The sequence below is a fragment of the Spinacia oleracea genome, chromosome 4 (assembly GCF_020520425.1).
Source record: "Spinacia oleracea cultivar Varoflay chromosome 4, BTI_SOV_V1, whole genome shotgun sequence".
Lineage (NCBI taxonomy): Eukaryota > Viridiplantae > Streptophyta > Magnoliopsida > Caryophyllales > Amaranthaceae > Spinacia > Spinacia oleracea.
In genome coordinates this window covers 47,745,714-47,751,713 of record NC_079490.1, presented here as the reverse complement: position 1 = coordinate 47,751,713, position 6,000 = coordinate 47,745,714, and positions in this window count along the sequence as shown.

Here is a 6,000-nt window from a genome sequence, read left to right as displayed (position 1 = left end):
ATATTACTAGTCAATTGGGTGTATACTCACAGGAAATCCAATTACACTTGATTGAATAAAAAGAATCGTCACACCCACGAGCGACAAGGTCACGCATTAGCCTCGCGCTATTTCGACCCCCTCACAGTGTCGTTGCTAGGCCTCCTATGACGACAATGTTCAGCTCCAAAACCGAGTATGCTAATTAAATGACCTTGAATGTCACATGGGCAAAGTATTCAAAAAATGATGTTCAAATAAAGTTTTCAAAGAAAAATAATGTTCGAATAAATAAATAAATCCGAGTGTAGACTAGGCTATGCCAAAGTACAATCTAAATCCTAAGTCTTAGTTGTCTTATCCATAGAATCGGTCCTAAGGTTAAACTATATTGAGTCTCCCTTCCTAACATTTAAATCAATAAGCACCAATATGTAATTGTCATCCATTGCTAAGAATCTACGGCCTCAATACTCTCTCTCACAAATAAAAAGAATATGTTATGTATTTGCAAAATGGAAACAGTCATATTCTGGAAATCGTTCCCCCATAGTCGCACAACCCCCAAAGTGAACCTAAGGTGTCAATACCATTAGCAAAAAAATTAATGGCCTCAAGGCTCAAGATCACATTGGGTCACGACTATCATAGTCCTCTCAAGCCACTCGCTCCTTTAAATACTCCTAAGTACGGACTAAAAGATTTTCCATGAATGCAACATGACCAACCATGAAAATACCCAAATCGGCATACCATAAAGGCTACCATTGGGGTAAAGCAATACACACTAAGAGAGAAGCCGCACGAATGATTCTAGTCTTGCAAAAATAAAAATTTGATCTCCCCAACTAACTACCTTGCCAACATTAAGCAAAATGGCGCATGACAAATGAACACCCAAGGGTTAAAATCTAAAGTGTCAACCAACGAAAGTTATGGTCCAATTAGCCTAAAGTATGAAAGTTGCTTGGTCAAGCATTATAGGCTTACGCCACATCATCATTTTGAGTCTAGGCCACCTCCTTGTATTCCTACACGGGTTATAATCAGAAAAATTAATGAAAGTTCGAGTCTAAATCACAACTTCCAATTAAATCCCGAAAACTAGAATCTGAAAAGTAGCAAAAAAAATTATTTTCGATGTAATTCTTTCGTTAAATTTCAATAAAGTAAAAACAACATTTTGGATCTACGCTATTTGCACATTTTAAGAAACGACTAAATACGCTTGCAAAGTAAGACAATTTAAAGGTCCACCCTAGGCCTGCTAAAATTAAAGGTCCATCCTAGGCCCGCTAAAATTAAAGGTCCACTATAGGCCTACCAAACAAGGCTCACTCAGTCTCGCCTCGTGACTCAAAGACCACAACCAGCTACCTCTTAGCCCAAAAAAAGAAATTTGAAGGATTGATGTTGGGGAGAAAAGGGAAGCGAAAGGAGCGAGCCATGAAATACTTAAATAGAAAGAGAAAAGGGAGAGCGAAAAGAGCGAGCCATGAAATACTTAGCCCGTACCTCCCAAAGTGCGAAATTTACGCAAGTAAAGCAAAGGAAAAGAATTGAGTCAACCAATCCAAATCATGCCACAAAAACTACATAAGGTTCTACGACGTCTACCCTTTCCAATCCTTATTCTCTTAGACGCCTTCGCTCTGGGACCCCTGTTCAGCTCATTTAACCCATCCATGTTCTCATTGCCATAACCCAAGAAACCATTACCTCGACTCTTATTCTTGTTCTTGTTGTCAACTGCAAACCACGTACGGCCATTGACACGTGCGTCATACCCGTCATTTCCAAAACCTGCTCTTACATCACCATTAGTATAATGACCATATAACTTGTTTGAATACATCCTGTTGATATACCCTTGAGCCGTCCCCATGCTACTCATTGGCCTAGGTTGATGTAAATTCGTGACACTAGCACGAAGCTGCAAATTGTGAGCCCTAGCAGATGTAATCCTCATGCTCGACTAATTCCTATACAAATTATCCCAACTCATTCAACCCATCTTTCAAGCTGTCTTGAGTCACGAATTAAAAAAGAAGACCAATGAAAAGTACAAAAAAATAATAAATAATAAAAAAACAAACTTTGCAAAGCGCCTTTAAAAGTTAGTCTAAAAAGAAAAATAAGCATTTAGCGCACCAAAAAGATCCGCCCGGAAATCATTTTTAGCGCCCAGAGCTGGGCGCCGAAATCTTTAACGCCCCAGCCTGGGCGCTGAATCTCTTTGCTTGCCAAATTTTGTCAAGAAGTGCTCGTCATTTTATCCGCACATGCACGGAAAAATAACGAATACTTGGGGGGTACAGCACGTATTCAAATATACATACCACCAAAAAAAATACATGTACTCAAAAAAAATACAAAACAAATTTTTGGCTTACGGCAAGGCAGCAGATTGAAATAATAATAAACTTCACTTATGTAGACACCTACTTTTGTCCCCATTCCCGAAAGGGAAGGTTCGATGATGAAAACGTAAATCTCCACTTGACAACGCATCTCCTATAAAATAACGAATCTCATTACCCCTTTTCATTTCACCCGAAACCTGCTATTTATAGAAACCTGCTATTTATGGAAACCTGCTAAAAATAGTACTGCCGTAATGGGTAGTTGTTAAAAGTGGTAAGTCGTAAAAGATAGAAACCTGTAAGAATTAGGTGTTGCACTCCAACATAAATCCTTAATGAGATAGAAATTGCGAGAGAATCCTATTCCTAATATGATTCGAAAGTAAGAGTCACGTAATAATTAAAATCCTAACGAGCCTAGAGTTCGTAACGGGCCCAAACGCATCCTGTCACAAGGTTAGTACGCACTAAAGGACTCAATTAAATCTCAAATACTCCGGATTCTAGGAATCCGAATCTGACTAAGAAAAACAGCCCAGACCATATTTTCAACGCCTGGCTCTGGGCGCCGAAAATACCTGGTACGTGTTTTTTCCTAATTCCTCGTGGACTAGAGTTCTGCAATTCTATCTTTCCACGAACTCTTTTCAATAAATAGGGCCTTAAGTTCGACGTGAAAAGGGACACACGACACACAATTATATTCTGAGTATTGACTCTAAACCCCTAAGCCTAAGCCTCACGCTGCAAAACTGATCACGCGTTCTGTCGCAATCGATCCATAAATCGAACAGAAAATATCCCGTCCCATAATTTGAGATTCGTTAAATAAAAGGAGAAATAGCAAAGTCAAAGTGGTTAGTTTTCTGAGAACCGTGACGCACCTCTCAAGGGTGCGTCGTAATGTGTCCCTCTTCCATGGTTTAATTGCTTTCCTCGCCCTTTTATGAACTGTTAAACTAACTAAAATCTGATTGTTCGATCACGCTTAATAAATATGATATTTTTGGGAAATTGGATTATCATGCTAGGTCCCTTAAAACAATTTAAATCAGATAATCGCGTTCGATCTAGTACTATATGTTGCATATTGATAAAATCAACTCAGATTAGTTTAATAGTTAACGCATGTCCCTTCAATTATTTATGCTGAGCTAGTAAGGATATCCTGCCTCTGGAGTTATCGAAGAGCGAGTACTCCTCTCGGTAGTTACAGTCCCCAGAACCCTCAATCTCTACCCTGCGGGTGTACGTTGAGCGATACCCACCACCAGAGATCACAAGGGAACCTACGACCGTCGTGGTCAAACATAATTGTACTCCCTTTATGTCACGATAACCGGGTTTTGTCAGTCTATCTCATTGTCGTTAAAAACTGAATGGCGACTCCTATATTACTAGTCAATTGGGTGTAAACTCACAGGAAATCCAATTACACTTGATTTGACAAAAAGAAGCGTCACACCCATGAGGGACGAGGTCACGCATTAGCCTCGTGCTTTTTGGACCCCCTCACAGTGGCGACTCCACTAGGGATAGTGAAGGAAATACTCGTGCTTGTAGGTAATCAAAATAGCCGAAGGGTGAAATGATCCTACCCCGCGTTTATTTCCCAATCAAGTTGGGACGACCTGAAAATCAGATTATTAATGTGAACAGACAGAACCGCATAACGAATCTTGGCTCCCTTGGTGTTTCATCTCGGGAGTTGGGACTAAGGATACCCATCGCCAACCGGGGGGTGCATACGCTTCGAATGTTTTCCACTCGGCACTTTCGCTAGTAGTACACCCGTCCCAAACCCAATCGCTCGCCCATTAGGTCCCTCTCGCCTGCATGCCCCCTTGGCTTGCACTTGCGGGTTGGCCTCTTGAGCGAAATTCGTCTGTTGAAGACACTACCTCGACCGGGGCATGTGTTGGATCTACGATAGAAGCGGTTCCAAGCCAGGCGCAAATAACTACCCATAGAAGCCTATCATAAACTACATGACATATTATTATTGCCTCATGATGGAATGTTAGTTATGTGTAGCGAAATATATGATTGTGTGTGACAAACTATCCTAGAAAAACCAACGACCTTAAAAATCAACGAATGCTAGAAAACCAACGACCTTAAAAATTGCCCAAACATTCATAAACCAATTTGCCAAAGAGTTATACCGAAATACGTGTTCCGCAAACCCGAACGATCGCCACAAAAATAAGCGACGCTCGGGATGGCCTATAACGAATCCCACAAACGCTGCACAACGCGTAAAGGACGTTAGTAGGCAAGCACGCGAAATCGAAGTCGCATAAACAAAAGTAGACGCAAACAGAAAACGAGAACCAGCATGGGACGCATTTTCAACGCCCCTGGCTGGGCGCCAGAATTTTTCACGCCCGAGGCTGGGCGCTGAAGTTGCTGTTTGGCCTTCTGGTCAGGCGCAATAGCCTCGGTGCCTGCGAAAAAGAAAACACGTAGCAAAAAAAACCGTTCGTAAAAAATTGCTGCGAGGGCGTAAGAAAATACTCGATTCTAAAAGCGACTCATAAAAAAGAACAACTCTTTGCGTCGTTGTTAGGCCTCCTACGACGACAATGCTCGGCATCAAAACCGAACATGCTAATAATTATGAATGTCACATTGGCAAAGTATTCAAAAATAATGTTCAAATGAAGTTTTCAAAGTAAAAATAATGTTCAAATAAAAAATCCGAGTCTAGACTAGGTTATGCCAAAGTACAATCTAAATCCTAAGTCTTAGTTGTCTTATCCATAGAATCGGTCCTAATGCTTGGTGTCGTTCTGCAAGTTAAAACGTTAAACCATATTGAGTCTCCCTTTCTAACATTTAAATCAATAAGCACCCATATGTAATTCTCATCCCTTGCTAAGAATCCACGGCCTCAATACTCTCTCTCAACAATAAAAAGAACACATTATAGTATTTGCAAAACGGAAACAATCACATTCTGAAAATCATTCCCCCATAGTCGCACAACCCCCAAAGTGAACCTAAGGTGTCAATATCATTGGCAAAAAATTAATGGCCTCAAGGCTTATGATCACATTGGGTCACGACTATCATAGTCCTCTCGAGCCACTCGCCCATTTAAGTATTTCTAAGTACGGACTAAAAGATTTTTCATGAATGCAACATGACAAACCATGAAAATACCCAAATCGGCATGCCATAAGGCTACCATTGGGGTAAAGCAATACACACTAAGAGAGAAGCCGCACTAATGATTCTAGTCTTACAAAAATGAAAATTCGATCTCCCCAACTAACTACCTTGCCAACATTAAGCAAAATGGAGCATGACAAATGAACACCCAAGGGTTAAAATCTAAAGTGTCAATCAACGAAAATTATGGTCCAATCATCCTAAGTCTAAGAGTCGCTTGGTCAAGTGTTATAGGCTTACGCCACGTCATTATTTTGAGTCTAGGCCACCTCCTTGTATTCATACACGGGTTATAATCAGAAAGATTAATGAAAGTTCGAGTCTAAATCACAACTTCCAATTAAATCCCAGAAACTGATGTCTGAAAAGAAACAAAAATATTTTCGATGTAATTCTTTCGTTAAATTTCAATAAGGTAAAAGCAACACTTTGAATCTACGCTATTTGCACATTTTAAGAAACGACTAAATACGCTTGCAAAGTA